Source organism: Anabrus simplex, chromosome 1 (genome assembly GCF_040414725.1).
Source record: "Anabrus simplex isolate iqAnaSimp1 chromosome 1, ASM4041472v1, whole genome shotgun sequence".
In the NCBI taxonomy this organism is placed as follows: domain Eukaryota; kingdom Metazoa; phylum Arthropoda; class Insecta; order Orthoptera; family Tettigoniidae; genus Anabrus; species Anabrus simplex.
Window position 1 is genome coordinate 652,603,890 of NC_090265.1, and position 12,931 is coordinate 652,616,820.

A 12,931-nucleotide genomic window follows, 5' to 3' on the forward strand; every position below is an offset into this window, starting at 1 on the left:
TGGCTGGTTCTGAGCACTTAAGGTTGTGTATTAAAGATCGCACATAAGCCAGATGTTTGGACTCACTGGTCTGTTCCTCGCACCTTGCGCCATATTTCGACTAGGCTCAGTGCGTCTGCCTTTAAATGTGTAATACAGAAGCTGCCTCGAGACGGTAAAGGAGTGTTCGATTCATCCGAAAGGACGTGGGTTCCATTCATCGTCAGGAAACCTAAAAAACTGAGTCCAGTTCCTTACAAGTGTGGTGCACTCTCTCGATCACAAAGGTCTTGCTAGCGGCCTAATAGATTATCCTTAGGAGTATTTAACCCCAGCAATGCCCACCACTTCAATTGTTTACGGTTTAGTCATGGTATTACTTTTCTGCGTTTACTATAGGGAAAATTGTTGTCTCTTTTGAATCTACATAATTACTTTTTAAAACTTTGAATAAGACTAATGCACTCTACGTCCCACTAATTAATTTAACGGTTTTCGGAGACTCCGAGGTACCGGAATTTAGTCCCTCGGAAGTTCTTTTACGAGGCAATAAATCTACCGACACGAGCCTGACTTATCTGGGCACCTTCAAATACTACCGGACGGAGTCGGGGTCGAACCTGACAAGTTGGAGTCAGAATTTAAAACTTTTAATTCAAGTAAAAGTAATTTAAAATTTTCTTTTGGTCCGCACAGAAGACACACACACACACACCGTTGGTAGTTCATGTGCCTCGTCGTACTACGCTCTGTGCTCATTGTTTTGTGGATCAGATGGTGCGGACATATTCCACAAACACAAAGAGGGGCACAATCAGCTTTATACACTCTTTTAGATATTGCAGCATTGAATGGTTTCACACTATTTTTTTGCTGAATTTCGCGAACGCGAAGTAGAACAAAAAAAGCCTAATGAGCGAAGACTACATTTACAAGAAATGACTGTTCAACTCATCAAACCCTGAATTGAGGAGAATGTTGATGATACTGAGGGATTGCGGAAGTCAATAATTTAGGCGATAGAAGAGATCCTGGGCTGTAAAATAAATCAGACAGCGAAAGCTAGGAAAGCTATTGGTGGAAGAGGGCGTTGCTGCAAAATTAAAACGAAAATATTCACATGTGGAAAACACAGTAAGAAAACTCTCGTATGTTCCAAGAGTGCTGAAGATAGTGAAGTGATCAGTGATGAGCCGTATGAATAATATATTGCCAACATTTTTTTCCCCGATATGGAAAATGTTTATTTTTGTTTGCAACTGTTGTTAAGTTCTATTAGTGTCGTTTGAGGTTCAAAATATATGATATATTGATTAAGTAGTAATACAAATCACGCAACGAATTTATTCGGGTAGTCACAAAATATGCTCCGTTGGTAGCTTGCGGTTTGAAAATACACTCATGTTTTATTATTATTAATTATATACAGTCGTATCAGCACACACTTTATTAAAACATAACCGGTTTTCGGACACTAAGGTCCATCATCAGTGTTAAAATTTGGAATACTAGAATACTAAAATATGGATCTTAGTGTCCGAAAACCGGTTATGTTTTAATAAAGTGTGTGCTATACGACTGTATATAATTATTATTATGAATAATAATAATAATAATAATAAAATAACTACATCAGCACTGTTAATAAGAAATGGCTTTGATATTTTATAGTGATTATAATTCGTAATACATTCATGTTCATGAAAACTAGAACACCTTGAAATACTGTACTAGAAATAGGAAGTTCATATTCACAGGAAATGTGCACTAGTATGTTCTGAAGAAGTGATTAGCATTTAAACCATGTCGGCCCTCAGGTTCACGGTCCACATCGATATCTCGGCGCACCACCATCGACTGGTAAAATGTGCCTGTGGCTCTCGTTGTCGCTATAAACCGAAGGTACTGGATCAGTGTGACTTGAGCAGACGTGCAGGATGCCTCTCAGACGATGCGAGAACCGTACCGTCAAACGAGTGAGTTTGAAAGAGGGCGCATTATTGGCATGAGAGAACGTGATGCATCCATCCGGGAATCTGCTGCTCGTGTGGGACGAAGTGTGTCGGCAGTGCAACGGGTGTATACAGAACGGTTCACAGAAGGCCGTAGAACACGACGAGATGGGTCTGGTCACACCACCCAGACCCTCCCCCCCCCCCCCCCCCGAGAAGATCGACACCTCGTTCGAATGGCATTGCAGGACAGATCTGCGTCCCCCTCGGCTCTGGCGCAACAGTGGAACAGTGTAACACATCGTACACTATCAGGAGTGACAATCCGTAGCCATTTATTAAGGTCTGGGTTACCGGCGTGTCGTCAGCTTCTCCGCCTACCTTTAACTAATATGCATAAACATGCTAGACTGCAATGGTGCATGGAACGACGTCACTGGGGTCAGGAATGGCAGCAGATAGTTTTTTTCGGACGAATCCAGGTTCTGTTTGTTTGAAAATGATGGCCGCATTTTGGTTCGCCGCAGACAGGGAGAGAGGCATCTCATTGACTGCTTTCATACAAGACATACAGCGCCAGCTCAAGGCCTTATGGTGTGGGGTGCTATTGGGTAAAACCACAAATCACAGTTGGTGCGTGTCCAGGGCACTGTGACCAGTCTGACCTACGTGAATGACATCCTGCGACCCGTAGCCACACCCTTTCCGCACGACACCCCAGGCGCCATATTTCAGCAGGACAGTGCGCGACGACATGTTGCTGCACGAACACGTGCCTTCTTGTTGTCACAGGATGTGTCAGACTGTTGCCCGGCCCGCCCGATCACCGGACTTTTCGCCAATTGATAATGTGTGGGATATGGTGAAACGACGGGTGCGGTGCTGTGATTCAATGCTAACCACCAAAGATGAACTGTGGAATCAGATGAATGCAGCATGGATGGCTATACCCCACGACGCCATTCGCGCCTTATACGCGTCGATGCCATCATGCATGGAACAACTTATCAGTGCCCATGGAAGACCCAGTGCCTACTAGGCAACTGGACATATGCTAAACCTAGGTGACTGAAATGCTAATCGTTTCTGCAGAATACACTAATGAACATGCTGTGAATATGAACTTCCTATCTCTAGCCTTTCAAGGTGTTCTGTTTTTTATGAACATGAGTGTAGCTTGGTATTGCTAGGGTTAACGTGTGCTTCTGCTTTCCACTGTTCGAATGATGTTATGGTCCCGGCATCTCAGAAGATACATCGCTACATTTTTCTAATGTCATAATATTCAAATTTTACAAGGTTTCATATGGTTATGGACTAACAATAAATTTTGTCTGAAATGCGTAGTGTTTCGCTTCTTTTGCTGGTTAGATTCCCTGATGATGGAACAAACAAACGAGAAACTTAAAACCTCTGATATAATCATGACGTAAAATGGATAACTATCCTACAATTTTATTTGTAATGACATGCTGTTACTGGCATCCACCATTCATCCAGAAATACTGCATCACAAACTCCGAAGATGCCAGCTACACTTGCCAGAAAAACGTCAGTATGCACATAGATCATTACTGCCAAACAATTCCTATAGAGATTATATTTAGCTGGCCGTGAAACACTTCATCTGTACTCTCGAAATTACATTCATGTCACTGTTTCTCTGTAACAGTGACACAATACCAAGAGGCGATACTTCTTTCATCTTTCCCTCAACTACCTTACGGTGTAATCTTTCTAAGCAACTCAAGTAATTGTCTTGGCCACAGCAGCAAACCAGGAAATGTCAGTCTCCCGAAAAGAATGTTCCAAGTGCGCAGCAGGTCATCAACTTTTCAGACTCTCCTTTCTTTGCTTTGTTTTTCATACTTTTAATCACTTAATATTTCGATCGTGTGTGGGAATGGCCTACAGCGATCTAGTTTTTTATAACTCCTAAGTCTCCAAGCTGTTAGCCCTCGTTTTGGGGGGTTCCATTGCGGCTTGCACAGTTGTTCCGAAGCGGTCACGGGGCATCTCATACTTCACCCATACAGGTATCCCCCAGCTCCATTCTTTTGCCCATATCTCACGACGTGGACGAGGCGTTGGGCTTTTGGGAGATCCAGGAGATGATTTCCGTCAAAAAGTGTCCCCTTTGAGACGTGTTTTATTTTGTCCGATCTCTTTAAAGACGTCTGAAAGAAGTTTATTAAGAAAATAATCACAAGCAGATTGATCATACATCGTTTTTTTTCTGGTAAAAGAAAGACGACTTCCGGGTAGATTTTGGGAATTTCGACAAATTTCCTCTTTTAATATTGAAGACATTTTTAGCAGACAAAGTAGGGTCCCCATACTACAAAAAACGTAAAATTAAGCTATTTCCTCAATTGTGCCGAAATTTGAAAGGCTAAAGCGCCCAGAAAGATTTCAAATTGTGTGTCTTGGATAGCTCTATGAAACTAAAAAAAAAATTCGGAAAGCACTTCCAGTCTAAATGCAGTTCCAGAAAAGCAGCCTAAAATCGCTTCTTCTTTCTTTCTTTCTTTCTTTCTTTCTTTCTTTCTTTCTTTCTTTTTTGTTTTCTTTTTTATTCATATCCTAGCCAAATTAACTTATTTACATAAGTATTTCTTTTATGCGTTCCTTGGTTCAGTACCCTCAGGTGTTTTTTGAGTTTTTGAAAAATGTCCACATCGAATGTAGTTATAAGGGGTGAAGTGAAGCAATGCATTGATTCAAAGTAGCGCTCGTAGTGTTGGCAGAAAAGGAAAAACCCCTAATCTAATCAACCGGATAACGATGATTAAGATAAGGGTTGTGATTTTAAGGAATAAATAAAGAATTTATTCTCATACTTCATCATATTTGATTTACCTAAAATTCGTAATTCATATCCCTAGGATGTTTTCAACATCGAGTTGCTTGCCCGAAGGACTAGAGCTGTAGATTTTTTTAGAATTACAAGCAAAAATTAAATCGCGAGTGTTGCCTCCCGCCATCGATATATCGGAAAGCCATGAACCACATTAAAGGGCATTCATTCACGGTTATAGAAGACGTTAGGTGTACTACGTTCAGTACAATTTCAAAAATGTTATAAATATTTGACACACAAAAAAAAGTTTATTTAAAAAAAATAGGTTATTCAATGACGTACTCTTGGCATCGAAAAGAAGATGGAGACTATAATGGTGAAACACGTGTCATAGTCAAACCAATGCGAGTATTGACGAAAATAATAATAATAAATCAATCTTCACAGCTTAATACGAAACTGAAATAAATTGTCAAATATTGCACTTTTGTGTAATCCAGTGTACTATATCCGTTTTAGACTTAAAGGATACGACCGAACTGTCTGCGCAACACGATATAAGTTACATATTGGCCGTAGGAAGTTGATTGATGTAAGTTGTAGCCTCGCAGTTCCTGGTTCAGGGTGGTGATATTTGAAGGAGCTAAAATACGCCAGCCTCGAATCGGTAGATTTCACGGTTCCTAAAAGAACTCGTGCGGGACAAAATTTCGGCACCACGACATCTCCGTGGTCCGTAAAAGTAGATGTAAAATCCTGTCATATTATTATTATTATTATTATTATTATTATTATTATTATTATTATTATTATTATTATTATATTCACAATTTCACAATTGGGCCACATTCCACTTATATTCACATAGATTAACAAAAAAATCAAAACACTGATTGTCGTTACAATTGTTGGAGTACCCCGAACTTCCTCACGAACTTGTCGCTATTACCTCCGCCTTCTGGATACGTTGCCATGAATGTTTTAGCATACCCAGTTCGCTCCAGTAATTGAAACGTTGATTAGGACTGTTCGTACTTCCGTATGTTTTCCTGGTGTTTTGATTGCAAGTTAATGTTTGGTATCGCTGTATGAACTAGCCATAGCCTACTGTTGGAGCCCTACACGGGTGCGGATATCCGCGAAGTTAGTGTCTTGGCGGATACAAACTGTATGGCAGTGCGGATAATTTTGTTGATAATTTCTAAATAATGAACTTTATTGATGTTCGCTCAGGTATAGTCGTATTTTTGCTTTGTGGTTAGGCGACCCTTGACAGTGGGAGAATGGTAATATATAATGAGCCATAAAGCCGTAAATCTGGCCGTAACCCAACTGGCTCCTGCCCGTAATTAATGGTAGGAAGGAACAAAGGTCAATACATCGTTAGTTGTCGCAAGAGAAAATCCCTCATAAACCTATGATGGTGGGGGTTCTGGTGCCAGGTATCAGGTCTGTTGTATTATGTTAACAGGATCCGTTTCAATACCTTAGGTGTAATATGACTTACTTGACTTAATTCCTATTACTCCTGGGTAGAGCATAGGGCACATAAAAGAGCTCTCCACCTGACTCGATTAGCTGCCACAGTTTTGATGTTCTTCCAGGGCTTCCCAAATGACACCGCCACTGCTTCCACTGTTCGACGCCATGTTATCCTTGGTCTCCCTCTTCTTCTAGCCCCTTGTGGGTTCCATTCAAGATCCTGTTTTGGAATGATGTCTGGACCTTTACTCAGTGTGTGACCTATCCATTTTCATTTACGTTCTTTTATCTGGATTTCAGCCTTGCGTTGTTGGGTACGCTACCACAATTCCTGATTTGATATAATATCTGGCTATCGCACTCCTAGGATGGTTCTCATACATCTGTTAATGAAAGTCTGGACCTTGCGTGTTATGTCTCCAGTCATCTTGCACGTCTCACACACGTAGAAGAGCACTGATTTCACGTTTGTCTTAAAGATGCTCAATTTAGTTTTTGTTCTCAATTCTCTGGACTTTCACACCGGCCAGAGCTGGACAAAGGCCCCTTTGGCCTTGCTTACCCTGTTTTGGACATCTTTATTTGCCACTCCACTTCCAGAAAGGCGTAATATACTGCAGTTAAATATTTACAATATCCGCGGATAACCATTCGCAGATGCGGGTGCGGGTGCGGATAATATTTTGTATATCCACTCAGGGCTCTACCTACATTTCGCCGCCGTTTGCTCATCAATATCAAATCTGGTCATTTCTTGAGACACTGCGATCGGTAAAAATTGTAAGATCCCAGTAAAGACGATAATATTATCAATTTCAAGCACAGGTTCAGATTGGTATTTCTAATACGGCTGTCTCTCGGATGTTAAAAGACCATGTTTCAGTGAGACTTTCTGACGGAGAATCTTTGTAACTGAATTGTGGTGAGTTGTATACAGTATAATGTGCTTATCAAACCTGTACAGCCTAATGTGATATGCTGAACTGAATCTGCAGCCTGTTTCCAGTCATTTGACCGGGTCAGGAATGGAATGAATGAAGTCCTCATCTAGCGGCGGGGATAGGAATTGCGCCGGCTGCGGAAGCCTGTCGCACTCCTCTGGGGCAATGATTAATAACTGACAGATGAAATGAAATGATACTGGAAAGTGTTTCTGGAATGAAAGACGACAGGGAAAATCGGAGTACCCGGAGAACAACGTGTCCCGCCTCTGCTTTGTCCAGCACAAATCTCACATGGAGTGAACCTCGGAACCCAGCGGTGAGAGGCCGGCGTACTGCCCCCTGTGCCACGGAGGCACATATGCTGAATTAACTCGACTGAATTACATCCATACAATAATTATGCTTGGGGAAAAAACATGACGGCCTCAGTTCCTCAGCACCCTGCACCCAGCTGAGTTAACGAGTTGTAAGTGATCCTTGTTTGGTGTGGGGAGGTTGCCGAACCACTTTCTTTCACTCTCTTTTCAGTCTTTACCCTTTCTTCGTGTTGAGTGCAGCAGACGATTGGACAACTCCGGCTACAGTAGACGTAGTAAATCCAATAAGCCACTAATAGATACCGGGCTGCCGCTGGAAAGCAGTGGTGTGATGCTAGGTCGTCATGTTTGGTCCCCAAGTATTATCTATATATTTAAAAAAAATATGAAAAACTAAGTCAGTCAGTCCGAACATTCTATCCGGTCGAGTTCCTTCATTTTTCTTTTAACTGAAAGGTATTCATGCACAGATTTGTCGTCAGGTTCTATAAATCACTTAACTTCCGCCTTCCTCAAATAATTTGATTTTTTCATTGTTTTGTCTCTTTGAAGCATTTATATCTTTGGTTCTAATTGAGGTACGGAGTTCGTTTTGGCTTAAGAACACTAAGTGGATCAAGCTCTTTCATTTCAGCTCTTAACTATGCAAATCGGTTGATTTTGAGGAAAGTTATGAGTGCACATTCAATTTGACGTCTCATTTCTTCAACAATTTTTCTCATTGAAGCAATCATATATTTCGTTCTAATTGAGGTACGCATTTCGCTTTGGTCTAAAAACGCTCAGTGGATCAAACGCTTTCTTTTGAGGTATTAACTACTTAAATTGGTAGATTCTGAGAAAAGTTATGAGTACATTTGTCTCCATGACGAAGATCTTTGAAGGACTTTTTAACAGTTCGGCGCGTAGTGTTGCTCCAAGGAACGTTTAATTCAGTTTCTTTGTGTGATGTATTTTCAAGTGTTTTGTTGACATAATATTACATTCTATTACCACCTCCACGAAGATTGTAAAGACAATCGGGGGTACCCTGGTCATTTCTTGAGACAGTGCGATCGGTAAACATTGTAAGATCCCAGTTAAGACGATAATATTATCATTTTCAAGCACAGGTTCAGATTGGTATTTCTAGCACGGCTGTCTCTCGGATGTTAGAAGTCCATGTTTCAGTGAGTCTTTCTGACCATCACCGAAATTTGGTGGAAGTCAATGAATGTGCCATCTCGACAGTTGAATACTGGAAAAACAAAGTGTAAGTAGAGTAGTTGTAAATATATTGTAGTGATTTCGGACACGGATAAATAAATAAAAAACCACAGCAGATCATGTGCTTTATTTCATTAACTCGAAACTTTGCAAATACATCCGTGGGGATAGTAAGGAACAACACCATACATTGCGGGCGGAGCCAGCGGGAAACTGCTAATTATTATTATTATTATTATTATTATTATTATTATTATTATTATTATTATTATTATTAAAGTTAAATAGGTCTGTGGTACAAGTGTCCTCTTTTTCTGCTTCTGCGATATAGTCAGTCTAATCACAAATTCATATTGCGGGCATAGCTGTGTGCTTGGCCGTCTTCAACTACGTCTTTACATCCGCGTCCAGTACAATAAGGCTGTCCGAATTAGGCTGGAGAGCAGCAACTATTGTCTTCTTGTCCCATACCGTTATGTTTCCGGCGGTTGGTGGCGACTCAACTCGCTTTCACTGACCGCACCGCTTGTTGTTTGAACCAGTTGAGATGTGATACCACTATTCACTGTGTAGACTGTTCGTTGAATTATATCCTTGAATTTTGACGTCAACATCATTAACCCTCTGTGGGTGGGGGCAATAGAATAACACCCACGATATCCCCCCTGCCTGTTGTAAGAGGCGATTACAAGGGGTCTCTGAGGCTCAAAACTTAGGAATGTAGGTTGACGACCACGTAGCCCTTGGCTGAGTCCTGGCATTGCTTCCACTTATGTCTGCCAGGCTCCTCACTTTAATCTATCCTATCCGAACTTTCTTGGTTAACTCTTGTTATTTTCTGACCCCGACGATATGAGAGCATTCGAGGCCTAGGGTGGCTCTAATTTTCACGTCCTTCGTGGTCCTTGTTTCTTTGGCCGATATCTTCGAAATGCTGTACCCCTTCCATTTTTCTCTCTGATAAATGTTATATAGAGGATGGTTGTCTAGTTATACTTCCTCTTAAAACAGTAATCACCACCACCACCACCTTTGACATTATTATGTCTTATGGCTAGTGGTCATGTGAAATTAGCGGCCGTCGATGGATGGCCATTACCGACATATATATTTATGATTATTTGATTTTCGCAAGGAGAAATGCTTTTTTTTAAGAAATAGGCCTAGACTTTCCTTATTGTAGTACAACGGCGACATATTACAAACACTTGCGCTTTTCATGATACGAAATCAGTGGACTTCAGCGAATCTTATGATTTTGATAGTGATGGCATAGCCGCCATTGAGTAGAAAGAAGAAGAAATGCAAAAGGGATTATAAGAGATGAACAAAACTTGAGAGAAAGGTGCATCACGAAAATTAATACAAAGAAGAAAAAGTAGGAAGGATTTTGAAGACGGAAAACTTTGAAAGGAACCATCATATTCAGAGATAAACAGTTTTTACTGCAACTATTTTAGCAGTTCTCCAAATATTATTAAGATTTTCGTGCCGATAATACGAAATGGTTTTGTCCTAAGATATGTTCTATTTCCTTTCCTTATAAATATTTTTATTGTGATTTAGTGACAAATTTGTGAGCAGTAAGTTTTCGAAATTGACCCTTTTGCTGTTGGTATTATAGGTCTAAGCAGTTGTTGACAACATTTGATTTCCTTTATTCATATTAAGATGTTGTCGTCCTTTTGTATTTTTAGGGTATAAGAACAAGTGACTGATTACCTTGGATCGAGTAGGGTTATTTCAGTCACCTTGACAAAGAATACTGCAGTGTATTCGAAACGTCGGCAAACTGTACGAAATACAGTAACACATTTCAACTCGGGTGAGGAGCTAAATATCATTCTTCATACGGATAAATCCTCAAGTAGGAACGGAATGCGATGAATTTAAAATTTCTGATACCAGTCTGAGAAATAGATAATGGTAGTGTTGAAGCCATACCATGCGTGCTGGATAGAGGCAGTATTCGCTCTACAACGCCCCCTGCATGGTTAATTACTGTTTGGCTGAGTATGTACTGCGGGGCAGTATAAGCACAATGTAGCCGCAGGGTAGGGCAGCATTGATTGAGGGAATTTGACAGCCACACACAAGAGGCGGACGGGCGGAACGGAGGCTACCCACAATGAGGATTGAGAGCAAAATTTATTTTGTAATGCTATCTTGTTGAATAACTGAACGATATTTAGAAGTTCTACGTTTTGAAGTGAATTGTTATAAGCAAGCATGACGTAAGGGTTGTTATTAAAAAATCCACCTTGAATGAGGAGCGGTCAAGGTCTGAAGTGCTGAAATGATTTAATATCCCTGTATCTGTATTGTTAAGAATGACAAGTTTATGGAATTCTAAGCAAATTAATATGTGAGATGGAATCGAATGCTCAGCTTCGTGCTGAATGGTCAGTGCGTGGTTCATTCCCCTGGTTCGGCAACTTGTTGTTTGTTATTCAAAGTCACCTCCGTACAGGCCATGAAGGCCCTTGGAGGAGTGGAAGGTAAAGGCTTCCACCATTGTTAACCTCGGCACATGATGAGGCAGAGTGGTTAGCTCTACGCCCGGTCGCCTTTGCCCCCCAGGAATCAATCTGGTACTCATTTTTTGTGTAAGCTGAGTAAACCTCAGGGCCATATGCACCTCCGGAAGTGGAAATCTCGTTTCTTAAATTTTTTTACGACTTCCTGACGGGGATTCGAACCCACGTCCTTCCTGGCGAACCGAGCACGACTTTACCGCCTCGGCCAGGCAGCCCCTTTGTTTGTAATAATAATAATAATAATAATAATAATAATAATAATAATAATAATAATAATAATAATAATAATAATAATAATAATAATAATAATAACCTGCTAAGCTAACAGAAAATCAACTATCAGCGCATACATCACTTTATCACAATACGATAATTCTGATCGCCAACGGACCTGCAGAATACTTTTGTCTTGTTGGCATGATAACAGAGCCGGAGTTGCCAGTTCTATCCACGTTGTCATTGCAGTTTTAATACTTGCCTCTTAATTAAAATATTTTGTGCTTTGTTGGTAATTTGAATTATGGCCGCTGCAGGTTTCCTAATTTCCATTGCGTGTATCTGTCATTGTCTTTTATCTTATGCTAGTCATTAGCAGAATATAGCATTATGTTAATATGTGGTTCCTGTCCCATTAAACTTTAAACGTATTATTATTATTATTATTATTATTATTATTATTATTATTATTATTATTATTATTATTATTACTGTATTATTATTATTATTACTATTATTATGCGATCTCATAGGTTGTTCTGCAACTCTGTTATACTCATTGTAAAACCATTCTGGTACAGAATGTTACTTTGTTAAACAAACGGCTGGGGTCTTTCAGAAACGTCCGAGTCGCTGAGAATACTTGTATCCAGTAGAGGTGACAAGCGGTTAATGGAAGGTTGACACACTGTGTATGGGCACATAGCATACATATGGACATTTCAGATTGTATAACATACGGATCAAAGTGCATTGCTCTACCTTACGCAAACGTTGTGCTAGACTGAGTGCTCAAAGTGTTCCACATCTTCTTTTATCATAATTGCTCATCAGAAGAGCTAAAATACTTGTATTTTAAGAGGAGGAGGAGGAGATGTGAGAATAAAAGTCTATTCGTGGGCCGAGCCTTTCGTTTTATTGGTGTAACGCCCTAGAACCGGTTTGACTGCCACCCGGAGCTGGGGAAAGGAAAGGCGAAGAGAGAGAGAGAGAGAGAGAGAGAGAGAGAGAGAGTTATGGGCTGGTCGGAGATTCATTGGGTATTCAAGAGCCGACTTTGGTTTCCGGTAGTGTGCACAAGGATATGAGGCCCCTAAAATAGCACCCGACACAAAGCTTGCAGCGTAGAATGCTTAACCTTGGAAGATACATTAATGAGGGAATGCTTTATGGATATTTAATGGTTCCTAAATAAACCAGCGAGTTCTTATCGTGGTTGGTTAGTGGAATGTACACTCATTACGGAATACCTCAGTCATTTGTCATAGGCAACGACTGCCAATGCCTTGGTAATAATTCCATTTTATTGATCATCTCAGTACCTCATTTCTCCTGTGAGTCACGTGTGATATTTCATTGCTTGCGTTCTATATTTCCTATGTCAGGATCTTCTGATACGTAAACAAGTCTTCACAGTAGCAAGCAATCCCGTCCACTCTAAACACAGAAACTGAAGTAAGTGTTACGGTTCTATTAACTTATTATTATTATTATTATT